Source organism: Zonotrichia albicollis, chromosome 25, assembly GCF_047830755.1.
Source record: "Zonotrichia albicollis isolate bZonAlb1 chromosome 25, bZonAlb1.hap1, whole genome shotgun sequence".
Classification (NCBI taxonomy): Eukaryota; Metazoa; Chordata; class Aves; order Passeriformes; family Passerellidae; genus Zonotrichia; species Zonotrichia albicollis.
In genome coordinates this window covers 4,471,916-4,483,361 of record NC_133843.1, presented here as the reverse complement: position 1 = coordinate 4,483,361, position 11,446 = coordinate 4,471,916, and positions in this window count along the sequence as shown.

Below are 11,446 nucleotides of genomic sequence, written 5' to 3'. Positions count from 1 at the left end.
ATTACAGAGGAAGTGGCAGTTTGACAGGCTACCTCCAATTAGAAAAACCCAAATATGCAAAATAACTCTTGGGGAGGGTCAGGATTCATTGAATTGCCATCAACAAGTAACTGCAACTGGTATTTCTCATGCAGAACTGATGATTTTCATCTTGCAAACAATTGCTCCTCTGCAACCTACTGGTTTTCTGCCCTAATTTAACAAGGCTTTAGGTCAGAAATAAAGATGTTTCTAACACAGGAAAGCAGAACTGATTTGATGTCTTTAGCAACGTAGTTTAGTATGGATAGATTCAGCTCTTTATTAAGTGCAGGTATTTGTATTTATTCACAGGATTTCAGGGGCTCCTCCTCTGCAGACCCCCCTTTTTCTTTTACCAACTGCACAGAATCAGGATGTGACATTTTCATTTCCAAGATGCCTCAGCCCTCACAGATGGGAGACTGCAGACAATAAAGCAGAATTTGTGAAAGTTCCAAGAACATGCTTGTGGCAGGGGTGGAAAAGGACTCTCAGCTTCCCTAAGAATTCCAGCAGCCCTTGCTAAAACTTCCACTCCTTTCTGCAGAGAGCTCTTCCTTTTGCTCAGCTGCTCACCTGCATCCCTCACTGGCACCCCTGGATCCAAGTGTGGTGATTGCTGTCCCCAGCATGAGGGAAGAGATGAAATTGGCTCCATGTTCTTAGAAGGCTGATTATATTATATTATATTATATTATATTATATTATATTATATTATATTATATTATATTATATTATATTATATTATATTATATTATATTATATTATATTATATTATATTATATTATACTATAGCATAATATAATAGATAGCATAATATATATACAATATAGTATAATATATATCATATCATATCATATATCATATATCATATATCATATATCATATCATATCATATCATATATTATCTGTACTAAAACTATACTAAAAAAATAGAAAGGCTTAACAAGAATGATAATAAAAGCTGGTGATTGACTCCTCAGAGTCTGACACAGCTGACTGTGATTGGTCATTAAACTAAACAATTCACATGGAACCAATCAAACAATCACTTACCACATTCTAAAGCAGCAGATAATTATTATTATAATTCTTTATTATATTATAAAGAATTATATGATATATTTCTTTTCTGAGGCTTCTCAGCTTCTCAGGAGAAAAAATCCTGGTGAAGGGATTTTTCAGAAAATATCACAGTGACATCCTGCCATGGGCTGGTGCATTTCCATGCTGTCTTTGATTTCTTCCTGACCCATCTTTCTCTGTGCAGCATTTCCTGTTTAATTTGGCCTTTTTAGCTTCTGCTTATTTCTGTTTCTCAGCTGTTTCCCTCACAGCACAGAAATTCTTTTGAATCTTCTTGAAGCTTCGCTCTCTTGCCAAACATTTTGTGCAGTTTGGACTGGCAGGAAGAAAGCAAAGCTTTCTGCCTAAAAATATCAAAGTTTTACTTTTAAAAATGGTTTATTTGCAATCAATCAGTAACCTGGGGTTTGGCTGTGATGTGCTGAGTGCACAGCACCCTCTTGTGCCCTCAATTCTGGGCAGCCACAACTGCTCTGCTCCCCCCGGCTGAGCTGTTAACAAGTTTTACCATATTCCTGCAGTTTGCCTGTCTCTCAGGCTCCTTTCCTCCTCTTCCTGTTAAAAAAACCCAATCAAAAATAGAAGACGTGAATCAGGTGGGTTCTTATGGATTCAACTCACACTGTGGTAAAACACAAAATCGCACCAGTGAGTCTCAGAAATAAAGGGTTTTTATAATCTGTGCTTTTTCAGTGCTCCCAAGCAAAGCCCCACAGCTTTTCCACCTTCTTTCATACTTCTAATAGCACATTTTAGTTCATACAGGTTTGAAAAAGCACAAAATTCCCAATTGGGAACTGATGCCCAAATATTCTTCCACAAAGGTGGGACCCCTCATTGATGAGATTCTGACTGTCAGCTGATTTATCTGTGATTCTGCCTTCCAGGCTCCCCTCAAGGGACAGAATCGTTTTGAAAACTGTAGATCAGGGTAACAATTCCAGTTGCAGTTCCAACTGCAGAGGATTTTGTTTGGAATCCCTGTGTGGAGAACAAAGAAGGGAAATCACTCTCTCTGCGCATCTCCCAGTAGCAGGAGCTGGATAACCACAGCAGTAGGCAGGCTTTGGATTAAAAACAGTGATATGGGTTTCCAGTCTTTAATTTTTTATTCAGGATACTAGTCTTGACAATAAAGGCAGTGACAAGGCACTGGATCCTCCCTGTGCTTGCAGTACTGAAAGAAACTAAGAGAAAAAACATTTGCTCCTGACAGAGCTTCCATCTTCCAGTGCATCCCTTAAAAGTGCTCAAAACTTCCCCAAATAATTTAAGTAATTTTTTTTCAATTTTTTTTTTTAATTTTCTGAAGGTCTTTTAGTCTGCTTTGGTAAGGGAGTTTCACAAAGACATTCTGTGAAATGTTTTCTGTGGCTGTATTTATTAAAGTTATATGTGGTACAAGTTATTCACAATTAATTAAAATTAGGAATTAAAGGAATTAAAAACAGGCTGGGTTTTCTAAATCTTTGTTGTAATGCAGAGAAAACAACCCCAAGACAGTCATTAATGCTCCCTTCTCTTCTCCCTTCTGGATTGTTGCTGCCTGCACTCCATGGATTTAAATATGCAGAAAGCAAGTTTGTGTCAGTGGGAATTCCAAGCATGAGCTGAGAGGCAGAAATAATGGAAATAATTATCACACCCTTCTCTTTACCCATAAAAATACTTTGTAAGAAATATAATTATGCCCGTTACCATAAAAATACTTCATAGAAAATATAATTATTTCTTAAAAGATCAGTAAGTAAAGGAGCTAAAAAGAAAGAGCAATCACTGTGCAGACACACGTGAAGGATTCAGGTCTCAGCCAGTAAATCCTTCCTTAAAAGGGACTTGCACTGAAAACTGCCCATCCTCGTGCACATTTTTGAGCAGCTAATTGAGCATATTTTTCCATGAAGGAAGTTATTATTCCAGGCTTATGCTTCATTGAGTTAAGGCACATGTCACAGCCAGGCTGCAGCACCAGGTGCACAGAGTGATGGCAAAGGGATTTATTTCTTCCTCATTATCAGACATCACAAGGTGGGCCTGAGTGATCAACAGCACCTCAATCCCTTCTGCAAGCACTGAAACCAATGTCTAAGCAGCATCTCTGAACAGAAATCCCATTTTTATTCAGCTCTTTACCATTCTGGCTTCAGTATTGGGTTTTTTTCTCTTCAGAATAATTTTCCCCTGCTCTGCCTGGGCAGTTTTATGAATGCAGCCAAGGGGAACCTCTGGGCAGTTTTCCCTCTGATCTTACATCTAAAAAGGACGGAAAAATCAAAAATCTTAACATTTATGAGATGATGGGAACTGTGAGCTGAAGCTTTGTGTTACACCTGCCCAGCCCCTCTCTGCTGCTGCAGCTGGGAGGGAAATTGCATCAAAATTCATCAACGTGGCAGCAGCAATGATTGAATTTGAAAACTTCAGACACTGCAGTTCAGCAGGCAAATGAGACCAGCCCAAACCCATCAAAAGATTTCCATCATCTGCCCCAGACAGCCTGTCCTACACAGACATGTGGGCACTCCCTCAGTGCAAAGCATTTACAGCCACGAAATGCAGCCACAAGAGAGGAAATAGTGTGAATTATATTTCCTTTTCCCCTCAGGAATGAGTTTGTACCCAGCTGTTGTAGTCTACTCTGCTTGCCCTCTGTGTAGTTTATGAAGTGGTCCAGAATTACCAGAGATTTAAGCAAATTAAAGGCAATTAAAAGCCCTAAAATACTGACAGAGATATGCTCGTGTTTATCCACTGCTGCTGATCTATGCAATGAAATGAAATAAAAGGTGGTATCAGGATTCCACTCAAATCACAGAATCACAGAATTCTCTCACTTGGAAAAGACCTTTGAGATTATATTTATTTGGTCAGATTTACCAGTGGGCCTATCAAGATCTGAAAAACCTCATGGAGATCAGAGATCCAAGATTTTCTAAAAGCTCAAGAGTTTTTATAATAAAAATTATGTAAGAAATCCAACACGGGATTTCTTGAGGAAAATTTATGAAAGTCAGAGGCTCTAAAGCAGCAGCTGGAGCTGAACACAATGCTCATACCTGAACTTGTTTCAACCTGCACCTTTCCCAACCTCTCAGCTTCGAGTGAAGCTGAAGAGAGAAGGAAGTTTGAGCAAATTCTCAATGCCTCAAGACACCACAATGCTTAATCCAGCTCTGATGCAAGGCTTAATGATGAGGCTGGGTTTTTTAACCCATGATTGCCATTATAAACATGATCTATTTGCTTCAAAAGACAGGAAAATAATAACTCTTGTGAATTGTATTCCTTTTGCTCCTGCTGGAGGAACAACTGCTGAACACCCCCAGAAATGAGCAGAGGGCAGAGCATCACAAAGGAGAATATTCCAGGGGAAAGGAGCCAAGTTCTCCTTTGCTGCAAGGAGGGAAAACCAGAAATTATCTTGAAATATCTGCAAACCAAGTCTGAATTTTCTCAGGAAAAAGTGTATAAGTTTAATTTAAATAAGTGATTTTTCTCAGCAGGAAGTGTATAGGTTTAATTTGTCCTCTGTGCTTCCTCAAAAATCTTTTGGGGGAGTTTGCTCTGTTCTAAGGAGCAGCAAGTGGATTTGCAGCAATTAAAGCTGTTGACTAATGTTTATAAAAATCCCACATGGAAATTGTCTGAGTTTAAAGCCCTTCCAGGTCATGAGGTCTGCATGGTACACCAGAGACTGTAATAAACCACAAAACCCCAAAAAACACAAAGCAACCCCTCAACAGCTGAAAGAGCCCCAAAACAAACCAAAAAAGAACTTGAATTAATCTTTGATTAATGCTGTAATATTGATGGCCAAAAAGGGTGGTGCACTTGAGAGGATTTTATGCAAATTAGCACCAAAAATACACTCAGCAATGAAAATTCCGTTTACAAAGGCACTGATTTAATTGGAAGTGAAGGTCTTTTAGTGACTCCTCAGTCTGCTTTGGTAAGGGAATTTCACAAAGACATTCTGTGAAATGTCTTCTGTGGCTGTATTTATTAAACTTATATGTGGTACGAGCTATCCACAACAGGAGTTAAAAACAGGCTGGGTTTTCTAAATCTTTGTTGTAATGCAAAGAAAACAACCCCAAGACAGTCATTAGAGCTCCCTTCTCTTTTCCCTTATTTATTGTTGCTGCCTGCACTCCATGGATTTAAACATGCAGAAAGCAAGTTTGTGTCAGTGGGAATTCCAAGCATCAGCTGAGAGGCAGAAATAATGGAAATAATTATCACACCCTTCTCTGTTGCTCTTTACCATAAAAATACTTCATGAAAAATATAATTATGTTCTTAGAAGATCAGGTTACTTACAAAATAGGACTTGAAAACTGTCCTTTAAAGTGCATCTCACACTCATTAAATTAAGTGCACCCTTCCCAGAAGTGCACAATTCCGTTTTTTTTATTTTACAGGTTCATTCTGGACAACCAGATTTCTGCAAAAAAATTACTGCATCCATCTCTGCACTGGAACTATAGGGCACTCTGGAATACAAAGGGACAACCAACTGGAGGCAAGATGAGGAAAATTATATTTTGAACCATGTTCAAATGGAAGCAGCAGGATGAGGGTATGCAAATGTGTGTTTGTGTGTATGTGAACTCACACTTGAACTTCAGAGCTCTTTAGTGGACAGATTTGTCATCCTTTGCAATCCTGTATTGAAAAACTCAAATTCCCACTCTGAAGTCAAGAATTCCCAGGTTCATGAAGAACAGACCCAAACAAAACAGTGACAGAGATCCCTGAAACAATGGGATGAAATCCTGTGGTGCAAAGGACTTGTTTCTAACTTTGAAGTATAAATCAAATGTTGAAAACACTCCCTGCACTTTACTGTGTGCAAAATGTCTTCAAGACATCCAAAACCTCGTTGTGGCTCTATATAGAAGGTTTATACCATATATATGGTTATATGTACACCTGAGGCATCCACAGTCCTGCTCATGGGAGGTCACCCCCTTTGTTCACTTATCTTCACTCTGAGGGATCTTTCTGTCACTCTAGAGCTGAGAGTGACAGAACAGGCAAGGGGCAGGACTGTAGAAAGAGTAAAAGAATGTTTTATTCAAGAGAACCATGTGGTTTTTATAGAGTGATACAATAGATTCTGTTTGCTTGGCTCATTAACAAAAGCACCTTTTGTGGGGGTCCCAGTTGTGGGTTCCTCTGGGTCTGGATTGAAGGCACTGAGACAGCAGTTCATGTTCACACTCAGGTGTTTATTATTTCTTATCACTAAAACAGTCTCACTGCTGTGAGTTGGGCAGCTTTTCATCAGAGGGCACAAAATGGCCAACAATCTCTTGGTACAAGGGCTTTTCAGACTAAACTGTCCAATTAAGAGCTGACACCTGAATTATTTCTCCTTTTAACCCAATAACTGACCCCACAGAGCTGCAATGGGCACTTTTCTGCCCAATTACAAAATGCCACCCAAACCCATGGAGGAGGAGGAAGAGGAAGCATGAAGAAGAAACCCAGGACAACACCCTGAGCCCTCCATCTTGCTGCCATCCACAACACACTAAAAATCCCAAAACCTCAATTTCTCACCAAGTGACACACCTGCACTGCTCTCTGTAATCTATTTCACACCCTAGTGGATTGTAGTCTATTCTGGAGTTTATGAAACTTTCTCCATGAATGAGGGTCAGAGTCAGTGCTGCCCTGGGGGTCAGGGCACCCAGAGCACACACAGAAATATTCCCAGTGCTCTGGGCTTCCACAACCTTTCTCATACACCATCCTTGAGAAGAAGAGAGAGATAAAGTAGAAGAACACCACCTGCAGATGGTTTGTACTCCACAAGTTATCACATCCCTACAACTCCATAAATTTCTCACAAGGCTCTATGAGAAACGTTTGCTGTTTCTCTCTCTCTCTGTCCCCTGGCATCCCCATCTTTCCATCCTCTTAAAAGTTTCCCTGGCTGTGCACAAGTTGAGTGTCCCTCAGGGCAGGCAGCAGGCTGACTTGATGCCTTGTGACATCTCCCTGGCCCTGTTAATAAGCTGGCTGGGATGTCAGGTGGGATCTCGTCAGCGAGCGCAGCGGGGCCCGAGGAGCCGCGCCGAGCCCTCCGTGCTGCTCCGGAGCTGCTTTCCACAAACCAACGCCAATTATTGCACTGAGCACTTCCATAATTGCCTCAGAAACCACTCACTCACTGGCAACACACCGGGGGGACTTCTCTGGTACTCGGTAATTCAAAAAAATAACCTCCCAAATTTTATTGCAGTCCGGCTTGGAGTGGTGCGAGCTGCTCTAATGTCACCCTGATTTTTTAAGATTTTCTAAGCCTTCTGAGGTTTACATTCTCGTAATGAACTTTCTCACACACCTTCTGTAAATAACTCATTATTTTGCATTCTTTTATGGAGGAGGAGAAATTTGGTGGACTGTTGGTTGGTCCAGTGTCATTGGAGAGGCAGCACCGTCACCCTCCAATCCAGTGACACTTTTGGACCTCTATAAATGTTGGAATCATAAAATGAAATTCCTTTTTCTTCACCTTGAGAGCAGCAGTGTGTGCACCCGTGTTGTTCTGTGTCCTATAGTGACACTCTAACACAGGGTTTCAGCCTCTGTGGTGGAACTACAGTGGTGTTAAAAACAGGAGCAGACTCCTGGTACTGAAGTGATTTCAAAATTTATTATAATAAAAGAAAGGCCTAAAGCAAGGGGTACTGAAGTGATAATAATCTAGGTGTCAACTCTTAATTGGACAGTTTAGCCTGAAAAGCCCTTGTACCAAGGGATTGTGGCCATTTTGTACCTTCTAATGAAAAACTCACAGCAGTGAGACTGTTTTAGTGATAAGAAATAATAAACACCTGAGTGTGAACATGAGCTGCTGTCTCAGTGCCTTCAATCCAGACCCAGAGAAACCCACAGCTGGGACCCCCACAAGCAGGGGTAGCTCAGTGCCCTGTGCCTGTTTATGGTTGTAATTTATGTCTGGATCAATCCTTCATCCCTCTGTTCATCCTGCCTTTTACACTCTGGGGTCTGCCTCATTTCAAAGGCACTAAAGCTGAGAGACATCACCAAAAAATGGCAAACCCCAGGTAAACCCCATTAACCTCACTAATGTTCCTCCCTGGGGAGCATAATGAAGTTAATGGGCACTCTGCAGTGTTGTATGTGGTTCTACATATTTTTTCTTTTTTTTTTTTTTTTCTTTAGTAACATCAAAAATAAATCCATCTCGCAAGAAAGGAATAAGTGAAATCACTTAAATTTGAAGGGAACACGGAAGAGAAAGTAAGTTTGCTTCAGGCTCTTGTAAATTTTTCAGGAAGTTAATGGCACAAAAAAAGGAATATGGTAAAAATATTGTCCACGTGGTAACATGTGGAATGCACTGTCCATTTTCTCAGGCAGTGCTACAAGCAAAAAGACATTTTTAGGGAATGTGGAATGGCTGCAGACTAAAAATAGAGAAACCAAAAATGTCTAGCAAAATGCATTCAATAAAAAAAAAATTGAAAATTACTTTTTTTTTTTTTTTGTATTGTTATTCTTGGGTCCATAAAGGTAGGACCTTTTCTTTCACCAAAATTATATAAGAAGTCACATATTATCCAGTAGATCAGCTTTCCTCTGGCTACTATCCCAGTCAGGTATTACAGGGCATATTTTTCCATGAAGGAAACATCTCCCATGCTGTTCCATGGGATGGTCAGAGGAACAGAGTTAATAAGAAGTGTTTAATATGCAGTTTTTGAGTAAGATTAATCAGTCACTTGTGATGCTAAAAAAAATTAATCCAATAAATAATCAGTTAATGCAAATATTCAAGAAAACCTCAATGATTTTTAGCTTGTTTTAGACTTGTCACTTTTCAGAAAATCCAGTTTACTGCAATATTGTCCCCAATAAGGTGGCACCAGGTGTCACCCAGAGCAGACACCTTATTGCTCCTTTCCAGAGCCCTTCTGCTGCTGTGACACATCCTCATCACTCCTTGCTGGGACAGGGCCAAATCTTGCACACAAGTCTTCTATATTCTTCCATATTCTTCTACATTCTTCCATATTCTTCCATATTCTTCTATATTCTTCTATATTCTTCTATATTCTATATTCAGATCTTCCATATTCTGTTCTATGCAGTAATGAAGTGCAAGTCAAACTCCATGGATGCACATTCAGAGTTTTACCTTAGCTTACACTTAGAGTGTGATACCTTGGGGCCTCAGTTTCCCTTTTTTTTTAACAGGAGAAGGGGTAAAACTGCTCTCAGATTTACGGGCTATAATACAGGATATTTAGATCTAAGTCACCCATTTTAGTAATAATCTTGTTTCTATGAAATACATTGAATTATCTGTAGTGCTTGCAGGCAGTTAAAACTGTTAATATTCTTTGTACTTGGTGTTCAGCTGCCTACGCCTACAAATCCATGAATCATGGTCCTCTAATTCAGTTTCCTGCAGTGAAAGCAAGATATTATTAACATTCAAATAAAAAAAAAACCCTCCTAATTCACTGCTTGTATTTAATGAACTGATTTATAGAATCGGGACAGTATTGGCACTGGAGGGAGAATCTGCAATATTTATTTCCACTCCTATCTGCTGTACAAACTGGGGAAAGTCACCAGAGTGCTCAGCACCTCCTTTTCCTCCCCATTTCATATGGAAAATAACTCAGAGCAGCAACAGGATGGAGCTTTAAAGTTAAATGATATTCACTGCAAAAGCTTTCAGCATTTCCATGTTAAAAGGCCCTGGCTTTTAAATATTTATTTTTTTAACAGCACAATAGTGCCTTGATCTGAAGATGATGTGTGGATGGCTTGGGGCTATTAAAGTGCTGAGCAGACCTCCAAGAGTGCAGCTCTCTCCTTCTCCTTTGTGTTCCTGGATTAGTTTATGCAAGACAGGTCTTGCAAATACAGAGCAGAGCATAAAACATTCATCCCCTAATTTAAGGCACGAATTAACTTACCACTCAGATAGGAAAATCCTGCATTTAAACTGCTTTCCCTTGTCTCCCTGGACTGACAGGCTGCTGTCACACACAGTGATCCCAGGCAGCGCTTTGAGTGATGCAGAGATAAGGTTTATCTTTGTAAACTGATTTTAATCCTTTTCCTCGAGGTCCTCCTTCTCACTGACTGGCACTACCCACTCTCGAGTCATCATTTCATTTTATCCAGACATAAATAATTTATAGTGTAGTCCAGACAAAATTCCAACTATGAATCTGATCGTTGTTTTAACTATGATGAAGATTCCTTAAATTTTTTTGGTAGATAAGGTTTATCTTTGTAAACTGATTTTAATCCTTTTCCTCGTGGTCCTCCTTCTCCTCCCTGACTGGCACTACCCACTCTCGAGTCATCATTTCATTTTATCCAGACATAAATAATTTATAGTGTACTCCAGACAAAAATCAAACTCTGAATCTGATTGTTGTTTTAACTATGATGATGATTCATTAATTTTTTTTGGTGTCCTCTGCTGCCTTTCCCCCCTTGCCATGATACTTAATGACCTAATTTTTCAGAAAAACAGTGCAATATTATAAACATTTGGCAGGAATGTTTGCAAAGCCATGCTCTTGGTCTAGTATTTCTCCTAGACAAAGCATTTGCAGTGGCAGCTGAGGCCTTTGTTAAACTCCCTGGTTTAGAATTTCATTCGAGGAGATTGCAGTGCATGATTCAGCAGCACGTCAGTGCAAGGAGATGTGAATGAATCCAGATTTTGCAGAGCAGCTGAAACACCCATGATCTCTGCCCTGATTTCAGTGCTTGGATTCATTCTCAGCTGAGGTGTGCTTTGCAAAGCAATAAAAATAATAGAACTTAATAAACCTTAATAAATAACCCTCATTTAAATAATTTATAATCGTCAATTAAATAATCCTTAATAAACTCTCAGGATTGCTGCTCCCTGTTGGTGTGGCTGCCAGTCAGAAGGTGAGCTGGGGTCACCATGAGTGCCACTGCTTTCTGTGCTGAGATCTCTGTGAAAAATGTGGATTTTATGATTGGCTTTTCACAAATATTAAAGTGAATATTGTATGTGTTATGTTAGAAAGTGATGCTGTATTAATTTTCTTAAGTAGTATGTTAAATATAGTTTTAGGTTATAATAGAAATAATGCTATGTAAGATACTTTTTTTAAAGAAAGGACTCACACTGAGATAGCAGCCACAGGACATCTAAATCTCTCAGAGAAAGATAATTTATTGTTCCATTATCAGAAGAAATTATTTTCTTCCTGCCTTGCTCAGCCCTGAAGATGCTGTCAGGATTCAGAGGAAGAAGCTGACACTGCCCAGACAGAATCCTGTGTTTGAATGGAATTTATGCATC